The sequence below is a fragment of the Hyaena hyaena genome, unplaced genomic scaffold, assembly GCF_003009895.1.
Source record: "Hyaena hyaena isolate Hyena2069 unplaced genomic scaffold, ASM300989v1 scaffold_180, whole genome shotgun sequence".
Classification (NCBI taxonomy): Eukaryota; Metazoa; Chordata; class Mammalia; order Carnivora; family Hyaenidae; genus Hyaena; species Hyaena hyaena.
In genome coordinates this window covers 1,821,465-1,838,552 of record NW_024080811.1, presented here as the reverse complement: position 1 = coordinate 1,838,552, position 17,088 = coordinate 1,821,465, and the positions used below count along the sequence as shown (strand labels likewise).

Below are 17,088 nucleotides of genomic sequence, written 5' to 3'. Positions count from 1 at the left end.
TCAGGGTTGTGGTTTCGAGCCCCATGCTGAGTGTAGAGTTTACTTAAAAATAAAATCTTAACAAGGTGTCTGGGCAGCTCAGTTGGTTAAGTGACTTCGGTTGAGTTATGCTCTCACAGTTCATGAGTTCGAGCCTCATGTCCCTCACGTCCCTCACGTCGGGCTCTGTGCTTGACAGCTCGGAGCCTGGAGCCTGCTTCAGATACTGTGTCTCCCTCTCTCTCTGCTCTTCCCCTGCTCACGCCCTGTCTTGCTCTCTGTCTCTCAAAAATAAACATTAAAAAATTTAAAAATATAATAAAATGATAAAAACTAAAATCTTAAAAACATTTCCTCTTTAATACATAAACTGGATCAGTCTATATATATTGGCTCCTCTCTTTTAAATTTATTTACTTTGAGAGAGAGAGAGAATGAGTGGGGGAGGGACAGAGAAAGGGGGAGAGAGAGAATCCCAAGCAGGCTTCATCCTGGCAGCACAAAGCCCGACTTGGGGCTCAAAGTCACAAACCCTGAAAGCATGACCTGAGCCGAAAACAACAGTTGGACGCTTAACCGACTGAGCCACAGGCACCCCTTACCCTTTTTTAAATTGTGGTGACATTCACATAACATAGAATTTACCATCTTCATGATTTTTTTTTTTTTACAAATAGTTTATTGTCAAATTAGTTTCCACATAACACTCAGTGCTCATCCCCACAAGTGCCCTCCTCCATGCCCATCCCCCTTCCCCCCCACATCCATCAGTCCTCAGTTTGTCAGCATTCAAGAGTCTCTCATGGTTTGCCTCTCTCCCTTTCCCCCACCATTTCCGCCCTTCTTCTCCCCCTTGGTCCTCTGTTAAGTTCCTCCTAATCCTCCTATACATGCAAACGTGATATTTGTCCTTCTCTGCCTGACTTATTTCGCTCAGCATAACACCCTCAAGGTCCATCCATGTTGCTACACATGGCCAGATTTCATTCTTTCTCATTGCCATGTAGTATTCCATGGTATAGATAAACCACATCTTCTTGATCCATTTGTCCGTTGATGGACACTTAGACTCTTTCCATGTTTTAGCTATTGTGGAGAGTGCTGCTATGAACATTGGGGTACATGTGCTCCTATGCCTCAGCATTTCTGTATCACTTGGGTAAATTCCTAGCAGTGCTATTGCTAGGTCATAGGGGAGTTCTATTGTTTTAAGTGGCCAGTGAAGTACATTCACTGTACATTAAGTACATCCACAGTGTTGTGCAGCCGTCACCACCATCCACCTCTAGAACTTTTTCATCATCCCAAACTGAAACTCTGTTCCCATTACATACGAACTCCCCATTTCCCCACCACCCTAGTCCCTGGCAACCACTGTTCTACTCTAGTATTCTAGGTATCTCATATGATTGGAATCATACGATATTCGTCCTTCTGTGTCCGGCTTATTTCATTCAACGTAATGTCTCCAAGTTTCACTCGTGTTTTAGCATGTGTCAAAATATCCCTCCCTTTTAAAGCTGAATATTATCCCACTGCATGTCTATACTACGTTTTCTTCATCCATTCAGTGAATCAGTACAAGAGGAAGGAGTTTGAACAGTGCACCATCTAGAGAAACCAAATTTTCCTCCTAATTTTGCTTTCTGAACCTAAGCTATTCGCTAATCTCAAGAAAAGAGACCTCATTCCTTCCTGCAGCCACATGATGACTTAACCTTTTAAAAGAGCCTTTCTTGGACAACTGTCAAAAGTTTTTAAAAAGTCTAAGTAGATTCAAGTTATTTCTCCTTTACAGTTACTTTTTTACTGCCTCAAAGAACTCCACTAAGTGTGTCTCTTCCCCCCTCTGTGTCTGTCCACTCCTACATTTTCTGTGTGGTCCAGGGCGACTTCCCTGTCCTCCAAGAAGCCTTCCGGGACACGGCTCCATGCGCTCCTTCTCTCTTGAGCTTGCCTGGTGTTTACTGCCTGCAGCAGCCTCCCTGGCATTTACCTGCTATTTACTTCTCGCCTGCACCTCACACTCCCAATAACATGATCATCCCCTAAGTATTGCTCATCCTCTAGCTGCGTCTTCTCCAGCCTCAATGCAGAACTGAGCAAATAACAGAGGGGGCGGGGGATTCTTATTTAATTGAAATGAAGGAGTTTGCTGCCTCTCCCTGAGAGTGGTGCCTCTCAGCCAATGTCTGAGATCTGAGCTGCCTGCAGCATTGCCAGGATGTGTTAAGGGCGCATCCACCATGCGTTTCCCAGACTCGGACTCCAATGCCCAGCCATACTGAAGGGGGCGGGGTCGCAAAGTTCTCTTCATCAGAACTTCCCTTATTATTCACTTGGCTCTCACTCCCGATGTCCCTGGGCACCCATATTCTTGCTCTTATTTCGCCCCTGTCTGTCTCAGCTCCCAATTCTGGATTCCTATCCCTTAGGCCCTTTCCTCATACAGCAAAGGTAGACATGGGTTTTCATGCTTTTCATCATCTCTGCCCTGGTCAAGGTCTCAGTGGGTTGCAGGGGCTGTCATAACAGTCTCCTAAACTCGTCTCCTTCTCTCAAGTCCACACACTGTCACCCATCCCACACCATCAGGCTTCTGCTCCAAACCTTGGATGATTCTCCTCACCTGGCCTGTAGAATTAAATCCAATTCCCTTCCATGGCATTCAAGGCCTCTCTAATCTGGCCCTGTTTATAGCTTGGGCATCTCCCCCTACTACATCCCCACCATACGCTCAATGAGAAACAGTGTATGGAGTGGTTCTCCTCAGGCTAGGATTCTGGGGGCATCATACCGTCCCAGCATGGTGGTGTGCTCAGGGGATAATATAAAGGGAATGACTGTTTATCTTTGCAAAAGTGCTGTTAATTTATGGGTTGCCTTACCTAGATGAGGCATCAGGCCAACCTATTATTACCCAACAGGGAGGATTTCTGAGGTCACTGAGCACCAGAGGAGAGACATTTTGGTCAGGGCAAAGGAACCTTTGCCTTTTTAAGTTTATTTACCTATTTTGAGAAAGAGCATATGAGCTTGAACAGGGGAAAAGGGGAGAGAGAAAATCCCAATCAGCTTCTGTGTTTTCTGTGCAGAGCCTGATGCAGGGCTCGAAGATCATGACCTGAGCTGAAATCCAGACTCAGGCACTTAACCACTTAACCGACTGAGCCAGCCAGGCATCCAACAAAGGAATCTTTGTATAACCTCTCAACCATGCTGCTGGTTTTCCATGCCCACTTAGGCAGCACCTTCTTCAGATTCCTCCTCACCTCCTGTCCGGAGGCCTGGCCCCTGCTCAGGTCCTCCCAGGGCCAGGCCTCGGTCTCTTCTTGGTCACAACTTGGGATTCTCTTTGGCAGGATTCAGATCCCGCTATGGGAACACTGCCTCATCTTTCCTTGGCCAATGCCCATCCTGTGTCCTGATCAATTTGGGACCTCTGTAGCTTCACCCTGGCCTTGGGAGAAGATCACAGACACAGAACTCACGTTTTCAAATGTCTTTAAGAAGAGTGACCACACTGTGTGTTCTTCCTTGAGTCCAGGTGTCCTGAGAGTGACCCCTGCCTGCTGGCTTCTAGCTGAGTACTTGACTTGTCCCTTTGTAGCTCATCTACCAGGAAGCCTGGTGTCATCTGTTTGGGTCAGCCGTGCCTCTGTCTTCACCCCCCTCCCATCCCTCACTTCTTCCAGACTCATCTGCTGCCTAGAGCTGATGGTGTTTGCTGGGACAGCAGGAGAGAGGATGGCGGAAAGGTGCTCCTGAGTGCCTGGGGTGAGACATGTGATTGCCCCTGTATGCTCGTCCAGGGGCAAGCTGCAAAATCAGCCTTCCTTCTCTCTCAGCACACCCCTGATTTAGGAGACATGAAAATGGGGTGTGTGTGTCGTGTGTATGCTGTGTGTGCACACATGAATGTACACACTTGTTCACACATATTGCCGAAGAGAATATGGGAGGGTAAATATACGAGCACCTGGAAGGGGATTTATTTTTTCAGGAGTTGAGAAGAAAAAGCTGAACTATAACACAAGAAAGAAAAACGATGAGGATGAGAATGTGCGTGTGGAATGAGTGACTCTTTAGAGGTTCTGGGTTTTCAAGTCTAACTCTACTCTGTCTTGACTGGGTGGGCCAGTGAGCCCATGTGTCTGGTTGAGGGGAAAACAATTAGTATGTTTTCGTCTACTATGCTTTTTCTATTAAAAAGTTTTAAGTGCACATATAGATGCTAACAAATAATCAGTTGGAGAGAACAGTTTGATATGGAAAACCCTAAGTTCCAATCTCAGCTCTGAAAATGCCCAGTTGTGTTATTGGGCCTCAGTTCCCCTGTCTGTAAAATGGGGATAATACTAATTCAATCATTAAATTGTCAGTATGCACTTCTCTCTACCAAGCACCATTCTGTGGTTTGGGATGATAGTAATGAATAGAGCAGACAATGTCTCCACTTTCGTGGAATTCATATTCTGGTCAGGCAAGATAGACAATAAGTAGGTACATAAAATGTAGAGTGAGGTTAGAAGGTGAAAGGGATTCATTATTTTTGTTTCTGTTTTTTTTTTTTTAATTATTTATTTTAGAGAGAAAGGGAGAGTGGGGAAGAGGGGCAGAGGGGGAGAGAGAGAGAGAGAGAGAGGATCTTAAGTAGGCTCCATCCCCAACACAGAGCCCAACGTGGGGCTCAATCCCATGACCCAGGGATCATGACCTGAGCTGAAATCAAGAGTCAGACATTCAGCCAACTGAGCTACCCACATGCCCCTAGGGGTTTCTTATTTTTGAAAAGATAAGTAATGTATCTCCAACGAACTGATATTTGAGCACAGACTGAAGAAACTGAGGGAACAACCCATGTGAACATCTGTCCAAAGAGCTTTCCAGGCAGGGGGAACATCAAATGCAAAGGCCCTGATATGGCAGCTTTGGGTGTTTGAGAAACAGTGGAGAGGATGGTAAGGCTGAAGAGAAGGAAAGAAGGGGAGAATGGTTGGAGATGGTGTCGGAAAGTCTCATGGGCTTGTTAAGGAGGTGGCATTTCCTCTGGTGTGCTGCAGGGATATGGACAGTTTGAGCAGAGGAGTGACAAGATCTGACTTAGAATGGCTTCTGTGTGAGCAGACTATAGGTGCAAAATTAAACGCAGGCAGAGCAAATATCCAGGTGAGAGAAGATAGTGGTTTGAATTGGGGTGCTAGTGGAGGAGGGGGTGAGCCGTAGTTGGATTCTGAAAATATTTCAAAGGTCAAGACCATGGAATTTATGATGGCTTGGATGTGGAGCGTGAGATGACTTTAAGATTTTGGCCTTGAGAAATTCAAAGAACAGAGTTTCTATTTACTAGATTAGGGAAGTCGCAAGGAAGGGCTGGTTTTGGAAAAGAAAATTGGAAGATGGATTTGGGGAATGTTAAGCTTGAGACACCTGCTAGATGTTCACGTGGAAGAAAGGAGCAAATAGTTGGGTCTTTATCTCTGGGTCTCAAGAGAGAGGTAAGAGCCACGGACACAAACAAACTTGGACGTCACCAGCACAGAGACGGTGTTTACCAGCATGGAGCTGGATCGTTTGTAGTACTATGTCCTTCACAGGAGTATGAAGGTCAAAAGATACTGAATGGAAAGCACTTTTGCGAGCTGAAAGTGCTACACACATGGAAGGGACAAAGTGCATAACTATGGTGAAGAACATAATTTTAAGGAGCATCTGCTGGAAAAGTTAGAATCATAGAATGTGTGTACAAAGGGGACCTTAGAAAGCAGTTGATCAACCCCTCTCATCTTACCCATGAGGAACTGAGGTCAGAGAGGTTAAGAGGCCCCCTCTCATCTTACCCATGAGGAACTGAGGTCAGAGAGGTTAAGAGGCTGGCCAAGGACAGCCAGGCCATCATCCGCTGAGCTGGTCCTAGAATCGAGAAGCCCTAACTGCTGGTTTAGTGCTCTCTTCCAACACACGATGCACCTGCTCACATTTACTGCTTCAGCTCTCTCTGAATCTGTTAACCAGGGCCAAGTAATTCTTCCAAAACAGAAATCTAATTATATCGCCTGGTGCTTTCATACATGCTATTTCCTCTGCCTGGCATACTCTGCCTCCTCCTGCTTCTCTGTCTGGCAAATTCCTGCCCTATCTCCATTCCCAGCTAGAAGGGCCCTTTGCCCTTCCTTGCCCTGCCGAGCGGAGCCGGTCACTGGCCCTCCACGTGCCCGCAGCACTTCGGTCCTGCAAAAGAGTCCTCGGGTTTGCTGGGATTCTGTCTGCCTCTCCCGTGTGCCTATGAGACCCTGACTTTCTCTTCTTCCTATGACCTCTCCACCTATCACGGTGAATGGCACTTAGATGGAGAGGAGGGAAGGAAGGAAGGTCTTTTCTCTCACATTAGCTCAGGACAATGGCAAAGCTGCCATTTAGTGACACTTCAGTTCCTCTGACCTAAGTGTGCTTCTGGTTCACAATTAGACAATGACTTCTGGGGTGGGAATTTTCTTTTTTCTTTTCTCTCCCTACTTACAATAAACAGGTGATTCTGGGACCAGGAAACTGTTCAGGTATTATAAGTGGCACCTTCTTTTCAATTCTCTCTTTGCTGTCAATATATGTGTGGCTGTGGTTTGTTTGCCTTTTGCTACAAGGCCAGATTTGTGTTTGTGCCTGGGCCATGCACAGGCATGTATGCATACATATACACACAGCTACATGCCTTCCTGGGAGAGGCTGCACTCTCATTTCTCGGAGGTGCTCAGATCTCCCAGAAAAATGCCCTCACGTGGGAGGCAGGAGGCAGTGTTGTGCTCAGGCTTGTCATCTTTGAGCAGGAAAATTTGGACTTACTTCTTAACCTCTTGGCAACTTAGTTCAAGGTAAGCTTGGAATTTCTAGGTAAAGAGCGAAATCTAAGAACTCCTTTCCACTCTTCCTGCCCATGTTCACTGCTCTTTTAGCGTGTTTGTTTTGGATTATTCTGTATTAATTACTGTATTTACATTCTACTTAATTAACACTGTTGCGGTAGGTAGAGAATTGCTTCTAATAGAAGCAGTTATTGTACAGGTTATTACAGAATTTTAAGGAAGATGACACAAGGTGATAGTGACATTCTAGCGATGGGGTCAATGCTCCAGGTTTTGTTCCTAGCAAATGAGTCAGAGATTCTAACTAGGTTGCATTTGTCCAACTCCGGAGATGCCTGATGCATGTGGTGAGCCAGGCTAATGAAGAAACCGTGCGTTCCTGAGGCTTGGACTTCTGAAGCTCTCTTTTATTGAGAGCTCTTGAGTAATCACTGTTAATCAATACAATACTGTAGGACACAATTAAGATTAATTAGCCCAGCATCCCCAGCAGCTATGCTCCTCTGTGTCTCCTTGGGTGTCTCCCCTCTTGGCTCCTGCTTCCCCTGGAAAGGAAGGGTCCCTGGCCTGTGTCTCCAGGCTCTGATCTCCTTTCTTCCGTTACTGCACCAAGCCGTGTGTCATTCATTCACCCTTTCATAACGGGGAGAGGGAGAGCCAAGAAGGGGCATGAAGTGACAGTGGGAAAGGCAGAAAGATAAAGCAATCAAAATGTGGTGGAGAAAAAGAGGGAGGGTGAGAGGATATGGTGAAGGATGGAGACGATTGTTTTTATCTTTCAAGAGAGAGCTGCTGCAGACAGAACTGCTCAGAAGGCGTTTTGTCTATTCTCCCAACAGACAAACTCACCTGCTCGCCCCCTTTCCCTATAGTATATGGAATATTTTCCCGTTTTTGTATTAATTAAAAGGTGTCTACATATTGCATACATTTATATTTTTGCAATGACAAGAACCTGTCTCCATGCTTCTGTCAGGAATGAGAATGGAGCTGGGGTGGGGGGGGGGAAGCAGCTCTCAGGCCAGTGGAAGGGTCTCAGACAGAGGGTCAGGATCAGTGCCCTGCATTACCTCTTTCAGCTTGATTTCTACCTCTAATTAAATGGATGGGCTACTGGACTGGTATGCGCCGACACACACATTTCCTCCCTTTTTTCCTCTTCTCTGTATCTCTACTCTTGTTGAGAGTGTGTCTTACTTTTGCAAGTTCCTCTCCACTCTGCACCTTATGAGTTCTGGCATTTCTGTTGCCCTAGAAAGTCTTTATTTTTGAGATTGTGCACTGTTTCCCTCTCCTACAGCGTCCCACAAACTCCCTTCTTGGATTCTTTCTTTCTTTCCCATCGTCCTCACGAAATTGCTTCTCATGTCATTTCAGGGATGTGTGTGTGTGTGTGTGTGTGTGTGTGTGTGTGTAGGGAAGCACAGCTCTGGAGTTCTTTTATTGTCTCCATTCCTCTGCTTTATCTGGGATTTCCTTTCCCCAGAATTTAGTTATATAAAATGATTCACTCTCTTTCTTCCATTTCTGGCTACTCTAGAAGGTCTTTTAACGTTGTCCTTTTTCTGACTTATCCATTTTTATTTCGCAGTTCTCTCTGGTTATCTCTTAAAATTACTTTTCTCACGGTTTAATTTTTCCAGTCTTTTGTCTTTATCCTTCATTCTTTCGTTTTCCTTTCTTAGGTCACCTTTTTAATTTTAAAATACCTTTTTTTGTTCAGCAGAGGGCTCCCTTCCCATCCCTCTTGGAGCCCGGGCAGATCGAATTCGAAGTCCCCCCGTCTCTCCCTCCCCCTTTCTTGCCTTCAGAAACACTAGATGCTTAAACTTGTAAACAATTCAGCCTTGATCGGTGAGATCGCCGTGCTGCTTCGCTGTTAGCCGAGGGCACTCCTCTACTTCCCGGGATCGCTAATCTCCTGGATGTCCTCCCAATGTTCCTTGAGGTTATTTTTACTCACTATGGTCCCCACTTGTGCCTCAAACCGTTCTGTACGATAGGTGTTGCCAGCCCTAGTTTACAGCTGGGGAAACGAAGGCATGGAGAGCTTCCTTCAAGGTCGTGCAGCTGGTTAAGTTAACCCCGATCCAGCCAGTTCTGGCTTTCCAGTCCAGCCCAGCAGCCTCGTCTTCGACTGCAGTTTATACCAAATTTCCCTTATTTTGTACGCGATTGTTTCCCCCGTTAAATCCACAGGCAGGAAGATCGTCCCTAGCTAATAGGGCTGGAGAATTTGGGAGCGGGGGGCGGGGCGGGGGGGCAGGGAGACTTTTCTTAGGGGCCAACGGTTGGTGGGGTGGGTAGGCTTCTGGTGGGCTGACGCCCGGGGAGGAAGTCAGGTTCGAGACGGGGTCACCGAGGTCAGTAAGGAAGGAGGTGGCAAAAGGTAGCAAGTGCTCAGGAGGACCTGGGTCTCGTCCTTCGAATGCCGGCTGCGGAGCGGGACTGGTGTCGACCCACTGGGTGACACACACGAGGCAGGCCTGGGGCGGGAGTCGGGCCGAGCCCGGGGACATTGAGATGCAGGGCGCCCCCTCGCGCTTTTCTGCGCGCCTCGGGGCTGGCGGGTGAAGCGCCGGCCGCGGCAGGTCCTCTCCAACCCCCTCCTCCTTTTCGCTCCCGCTCCCTCCTTCTCTCCGCTCTCTCCCAACTCCTCCCCCACCGCCTCTCCCTCCCTCCTCCGGCTCCCTCCGTCTCCTCCCCGTTCTCACCCGCGCTCCGGGTCGGGAGCTAGTTGGAGCGCGGGGACTGCCGCCAGAGCCCAGCTCCACGGAGCCGGGCGGGTCGGCCGCGCGTCCCGCGGCTGCTGGGGGAGCCTGAGCGCAGCGGGCGCGGGCCCCGGGTCGGGACTGCACCGGAGCGCCGAGCCCAGGGCGGGGGGCCGTTCCTGAGCGGCCGCCCCATTCCCAGACCGGCCGCCAGCCTTCTTGGTTCGCTTCCGCGGCTCCGTGCCGCCGCGAGCCGGGAGCCGCCGCGAGCCGGGCACCTGTGCCCGCAGCCCGGAGGTGAGTCCCGGCAGCCCCGGGCGTTTCCCCCGCGCCGGCTTGGGCTGCAAGTTGCAAACTTCAGCAACTCGCTGGGCGGAGGGGTAGGGGCCCGGAACCGCTAGCAAGCTGGAACCAGGTGGGGGAGAAGGGGGTCCCCGGGCTTCCTCGCCCTCCGCGCTGCCGCTTTCCCGCCGCCCGCCCGCTCCGGGTCCCGGCGGTGCGGGGCCCTGGCCGGGCCGCGCGGCCGGTGCGTCTGGGCAGCAGCGCGGATGGGGCCCCGCGGCCCGGGCCTGGAGGAGGGGACGGACGAATGAAAGGCTGAGAGAGCGCGGGACAGAGCGGCTGAGACCGGCGCCGCGCCGGAGGCTCACGGAGGGCCGACGAGTAAACCGGCTGGAAGGAGAGTGCGGGCGGCGAGGCGCGTGGGAGCGCGTGGCCCGCGCGGAGTGTGAAATCTCGCGCTCGCGGGATTCCCGCCTGCCCGGCCCCCACCCGCCCCTCCCGGACCCCCTGCCCGCGCAGGGCCCCGCGGAGCCGGGACCGTGCGCCGCCAGGCCCCAGACGCGGCGGCCCGGGGGTCCGGCGCTCCCGCCTCGGAGGGCCGAGAAGGGTGCGGCGGCGGGAACCGGGGACGCGGACGGCGATTCCCTGATTTATTTTTCTCATGGTAATTCGTCTTTGTGGTTGGGGCCGCGCATTCACTTTCCGCTCACGTCGTGCGGGAGATCCAGCGCGGAGGGAGGGAGCGGGGGGCGCTCGGGCACAGGGAGGGATGGAGACAGGAGAGGGGATCTGGGACCCGCGCGGGCGGGAGCCGGCAGGGAAGTGGCGGGAGGACACGCCGAGGGAGGAGGCGACCCCGCGGTGCAGAGCCGCGAGCCGGCGGCCAGGGGAAGACGGAGCTGGCTCCTCCGCCTGCCGCAAACTTTAAACAACGAGGAGGAGCCACCTGAAGCGCCCTTCTTGCCTCCCCCTGTGCCCAGTCTTCAGGTCATCTCGCAAGCCCCGCCGTGTCGGGCTGGAGTGGGCCCCGAGCCGGATGGGGACGGGTAGCCGCCGGTCTCTGCCGCCACCCCCGCGACGCCCTCCAGGCTTTCCGCGGCGGGGATGAGAGCAGGAGCTGGGAAAGGGCTGCCCGCCCTCGGGACGCGCTCCTTCCTGGTCCTGTGCCTGAGCAAACGCAACTGGGGTTGGAGGCTTGGAGGCTGCCTGTGTCTAGACCCCACCGCGATCCTACCTTCTCTGCCCCAACCCTCATCTTTTTCCTTCGTCCCCGAGCGATTCGAATCTCCTTCCACATTTCTCAGTCACCCCGCTTCCTATTCTCCCCACCCTCCCAGTTTGGCCTCACTCTGCTCTCTCTGAAAGCCTCGGCGCCTCTCTCAAGCGCCCTCCACGCCTGCCCCTCGGTCCTCCCCACCCCCACTCTCCCTTGTCTTATATATAGCCTCTCCTTTCCCATTCTTTCCCCTCACTTACCCCTCCCCCGCCCCCCCATTTCTTCTTGACGTTTAAAAGTGACCTCTTACCTTTTCTGAGCCTAGACAGGTGACCTTGAGAAAGGGGCGGGGTGGGGGGGACTTGAGCCGAGAACTGGACCTCACATCTGGGAAGGGGTGGGGTGGGAGACTGATTTAAGAGGCAGTTGGAGAAAATCCACCAGTACCCTGCCCCAAATGTAGACTCCCAACCGTGGAGGAAGGGCCATAAAATGTCAAAGAGAGAAGGAGTTTGCCACTTGGTCACCCAGAGGACAGTGAGGATTGTTTTTGGGAGACCTGCTCAGCAATGGGGGCTGCCTCCTGCAGTGCCAGGTTAGGCAAGTGTGTGTAGGTGGGAGGGCAGCTCCTCTCCTGATTTCAGCAGCTGCCAGCACCAGTTCGTGTGGAGGGAGGGGCAGACCTTCACCTCTTTTCTCTTTCCAGGGAGTCGTGCCAGAGCCTTTGTCCTCCAGACCCGACCATAGCCAGCATTATTGTCACTTGGACATCAAACACTTTTTAAGTGCCTACTATGTTCAATGCACCCGGCTAGATGCGGGTAGATACAAAGGCATACAGGGCTGAGCCCGTGACCAGAGAGGCGGCTAAATTCACCAATTTGATCTAAAGAAGACACTTGTGTGTGTGTTTGGAAGGGAGAACATGAATGGGGAAATGCAGAGGCAGTACAAAATAGCAAGAGCTTGGTGCCCCATGGTGACCTGGGGCTTGGGAGAGGACGGTTTGAAGAGACCTCTGTGACTCAGGTGGGACTGAGAGCTGGGCTTGTTGACTTGCGCCGCTGCCCGCCAGCTGTCTGTAAAGGAGGATTGGAGAGAGAAGGGAAGGCCAGGAAGGGGCTCCCTTTCCACTTCTCCTAGAGCCAGACCAGGAAGGCAAAGAAGCCGAGAGGTGCAGCCTTGCTCTGTGGATTGCCACGTCCCGTTTGGGACTGGTGGAATTGCATAGGTTTTTCTGTCTGGGTGTACCCTTCCTGGCTTATTTGAAAACCACTCAGTTCGTTACTTCTTATTGAGGCTCCAAACTGGAAGATGGCTTAGAGATTGTCCCTGTTAGGGAAGTCACAGACTCCAATGCCTGCAGAGGGCAAGCAGGTAACAAGGTGTTGAACAGGCAGTTAGTTAGAATGGCTGGACAACTGGATGTTCAAAGTCAATCTGGCCAGATGAAATGATCCAAGCCAAACCAAAGTGCTGCCTTTGAGCAGCCTGACCCCCTATATTTACAGATAAAGAACTTAAGATCCTAAGAAACATTATCTCTCTGTGTGTAGGTGTTATCATGTCTCCCAGAACCTTGGGATGCTATGGTGAGTTCTTCAGATGATGAATTCCTTGAGGTCACGGAGTTATCTGTCTTACATACATCTGAGCCTTTCACATCTGCTGATTCAAGGTTCTAGATGTAGAGCCAGGACTGGAACTCAGGTCCCTTCCCTCTCCCTCCCCAGTGGCCCAGGAACTCAGTGAGTGTAAGCCAACTTTGTTCTCTGAAAAAAAAAAAAAAAGGAGAAAATCCAACCATGACATTTTGCTTCCTCTAATGTGGTAAAACCCTTTACAGCCGTTAGATGAGAAAAGACTAGAAGCTCACATAGGATGTTCAGGGATCTCAAGGATTACCCAGAAAGCCCTGAGCTCTGAGTGTGGATCTAAAAAGGGGAAGGAGAGCCCCAGCAAGGGGGAGAGGGATGGCAGACATTTATGGAGGATTAGCCTGACAAGGCTGAAGACGAGTAGGTAGAGTGTGTACATTTGGGAAGACGATGCTGTTGGGTCCAATTATTTTGAGCATTGATCATGACACTCTTTTTTTTAAAGAGAGCATGCACATGAGTGAGGGAGAGAGGCAGAGTGAAAGAGAAAAGAGAGAGAGAGAGAGAAAGAATCTTAAGCAGTCTCCATGCTCAGTGTGGAACCCAAGACAGGGCTTGATCTCACAACCTGGGATCATGACCTAAGCCAAAATCAGGAGTTGTATGCTCAACCGACTGAGGCACCCAGGTGCCCAGACACTCTTGTTCTTAATCTTGGTAACCCTCTTATATCCCACAGGGAAAGTCAACAAGGTAGCAACTCAGATCACTACCACATAATCAACCAATTTACTACTTTCATTGAGGACTGAGGTGATAGAATGGGCACAGAGGGCAAAGGACAGATACTTAATTAAAAGTGCTACCATGGAAGCCTGAAATGTTACAGGGCTGAGACCCACATCCCAGGCTGCAAGGTGTTCCCCAAGATCCGCAAGTGTTCGCTTTGTCTTTGCCTAGGTACACGGTAGATGAGACCAACAACGGTAGTGAACTCTTGTGTTCACCATTTATTACTAAGCACCTACTGTGTGCCAGGCACTGTGCTGGAAGCTATGGACATAGCAATAAACAAGACATGTCTCTGACTGGTATGACAGGGAGAACACAATTACTAGCATTACCTTAACTTCAGTGGTGGAATTTCCTGTGAAGATTTTCTTTTCCCTTGGGGTTTGTCTGGGGGATCTGACAGCTAATGTGGACTTGTCTGAAGGACTTAGAGTCCTGGGTTTGTGGGGACGGCTGAGAAGGCTAGGATTTCGCCCCCTCAGATCTTCCCTAGTTTCTTCAGATTGCCCACTCATTGAGTGGGGCTGAACAACTACCTTGTGCCTGTGGTGTGCACAGAGGCAAAGCCAGGCATCTGAAGATCTGGAGATGAGAACTATAGGGAGGAAGTGCTGGTTATTTATTCTTCAGGGTCTGAACCCCAGTGGGTTCTGGGACCATCCTTTGCCTCATCCAGTCACCTAGATCACTAGCCTGTCTTCACTGATTGGTGTGTGTGTGTATGTGTGTGTGTTGGAGATAGTCACCTCTAATAAATGAATTTTCTTCACATTCAGATCTTTGCATTTGAGTTCAGACCCCATTAAGTTGGTCTAAATCTATGACAAAGCTTAACTAACTTGGTCTTAAATGTATGAAAAGAAGCCAAAGCAAGTGGCTTGACTAATGGAGTTTCATCGAATTGACCAAATTGAGCCCTTCTTACAGTTTGTGTGGACCACACCTGGAGTGCACAGTGCTATACTGTTGTGAACCCCCTTCTCTCTGACTTTTGGTTTGATAACATGTGCTTTAGCTGAAGAGACGGCTCAATGATGGGTAATCTGGAAGGGGATCTTTGCGTATGCCTTTCTTTGTCTCAGATGGAGCATTCTCCCCCAAGGTTTTCTTTCTGAAAAAATGTCCCTAATAACAGGTTTGAATGCTAGAAAGTAGAAGGGCGAATTCCAGCCGGGAGTAAGGTTCTAAAAGGGAAGCAGGGTGCTGAATGTTCCTTGGCTCTGCCACACCACTTTCCCTCCCTTCTGCTCTAGTGTTTTGCTTTAGTGAGCATGAGAGATGAAAACCAAGCCTTGCAGATTGCACTCTTTAATCCTGACATTAGTCAAGGGCTCACCAATGAGAAATGACTACACTTGGTAGCTTTAGAATGGAAAAAAAGAAAGTGGTTTCCTTTCCAATTTGCTGCTGGGCACAATGGGGAAAGCAGGAGGAGGGGCCCTTGTGTGGAAGACCAGGCTCTGGAGAGTTTGACCTTGAACACACTTCCCAACAGTTGGGCTGTTCCTCCTCCTCCAATCTGACTTGAAACAGAAGGACGATTCCGTGGGGCTGTTCCTGAGCAAATGAAAGCTTCATAGGCAATGGTGTGTGTGCCGAGCTGCGCCATGACACTGCCCTCATTGATTTGCCTTAATAAGGATGACTTAATCAGACTTGCACCTGGAATTCGTTTGAATTTGAAGCCTTGTCGATATTATCAGAATATCTTTGCGTTTGAACCAAGACTGTCTCTGGCTGGCCCCTTCTACAATAGGAAGGGTTGGTACTGGAGAAGACTGGTGACCATCTGCTCTGTCAGCCCCCCGAGGATCAAATTGAAGCAGATAGGTTTTAAATTCCCCAATGAGGAGGCTGGGTTAGAAATGAGGGAGTCTGCCCCACTTGAGAGTTTCTGCCAGACCTAGATTCCCCATCTGTGAAAATGAGGTAGTTAGATGAACCCTAAGACGATTTCTGGCCCTTGAGGTTGGCACTCTTGGATGGAGATTACAGTCACTTCTTGATTTTCCAGGAAAATCTCCTTTTTTGTGGATCAATTGTGGAGAATGTTTAGTCTAAGACCAGTTTCTAGTTCTCTCCAGCCCCACTTCTGGTAAGCCACCTGACTGCCCGTAGCTTCAGAGAGTGCATTCATTCTCCTTCTAGCCTCTGCCTGAGCCAAACATCATCTGGAAGGTCAATCTGCTACATAGTAGATGTGTGTGTGTGTGTGTGTGTGTGTGTGTGTGTGTGTGTGTGTGTGAATATGCTCACATCCATCCATCTACTTACAAACAGATGCAATGCATTGCAAAGCTCCGTTAGGGTTTGATCATCCAACATTTTGGATTATCTGCAGCTCTGTTCTTCTGCCGGAGTTGATGTAATTCTGTCCCTAGGGAGACAATTTCAGGGAAATGGCTGGTGGGGTGGCAATTTAGATCTGTCCCTATCTGTCAACCCCACTGTTCCACCTGAGATAAAACTCCCTCCATACTGTCCTAGTCATTGTCCTGGGGGCCCCCAAAACTCCCCTTCAAGGAGCACAAAAGAGCTGCAGTTGGCTCTTAATTATTCAGGGATGGATGGATCCAGTGTGTAAAGCACCCGACCCAAGCCTGTTCTTTCCCTTGTTTTGGTGCCTTGGGTAACTCTATACCTGTATCAAGAAGCTGGGGGAGATCTTATCATTTAATACAAACTTTTGTTTCTAGCAGCTTGTTCCCTCTGCTCCTCTTCCCTTAAGGTGCCTGGAGGAAACCAGGAGCCCTCTGAGAGGCCTCATCCACCTAGAACAGACTGCCTTTAAGGTCTACACATTGCTCTCTTGACCAGGGTGTGTTTCTGCCTGAAAGCAGGACAGAAGAGGAAAATACCACTAGACCAGCTCTGGCTTCTGCAGAGTCAGGTCCCTATAGCTTTCCCAGGATCTTGGTTTCCTTCCCCTCTCCTGTTTGTAAAGCCACCTGTACTTGAAGTTTATGGAGTCAGCTGGTAACCTGGGCCCCATCTGGAGCCTCAGTGGAGAGCAGTACTCTTGTGGCAAAAACTCCCAAATAGCCCAGCTCCAAGGAGCACTTCTGTGAAAGCCCCTCAAGGCTGAGGGTCGTTTTCCTGCATAAACCAGGCCAAGCAGGTGGCCTTGCCCTCTTTCAGCATCTCTCCAGCTTGCAGAGTTTGTCTCTCTTGACATACGGGGCCCAGTCCGGAGAGCAAGGCTCCAGTGACCTCTGTATTCAGGTAACAGTAGCTTGGCCCAGTTCAACACGAATTCACTGATTTCTGTTAGACTCACCTGGAGAGCTTTAACAAACTATAGATGACCAGCTCCTTTAATTAAGTCTAAGTTCCTGAGTGTGGAGCCTGAGCAACGGATTTTTTTTTTTTTTTTGTGCTTCTAATATGCAGCTATAGTTGAGAGCCGCTGACCTAAATCTTTCTTCTGCTCCCCCTGGCCTCACGCCAATGGCATGGCATGCCGAATCTCTTTGCCCTCAGCCCTTCAAAACAGCCAGGTCCTTTCTAGTAGTTACCAGCTACAGCTACTGGCATTCAGATCATAGCTACTGTTTGTGTTCCTGTGTTCTGAATGTAATGCCTTTCTATTATAAGCTGATTGTGGGAGCACACATCTAGTGTAACTTCTTTGTGGTCATTTCTTCTTAAAA

At 49.8% G+C, this 17,088-nt stretch overlaps 1 protein-coding gene across 2 annotated transcripts in view; it reads left to right on the top strand.

The window, feature by feature from the left end:
- The first annotated feature begins 9,584 nt into the window (after window positions 1-9,584).
- The window catches only part of SEMA5B (semaphorin 5B), a 121,089-nt gene continuing 113,585 nt past the window's right edge, over window positions 9,585-17,088 (top strand). The window contains exon 1 of one of the 2 annotated variants that reach the window (XM_039240663.1): window positions 9,585-9,847. The gene's annotated coding sequence lies outside the window, so the exon portion shown is untranslated. The remainder of the gene's footprint in view (window positions 9,848-17,088) is intronic. The other variant, XM_039240665.1, reaches the window with a different exon arrangement.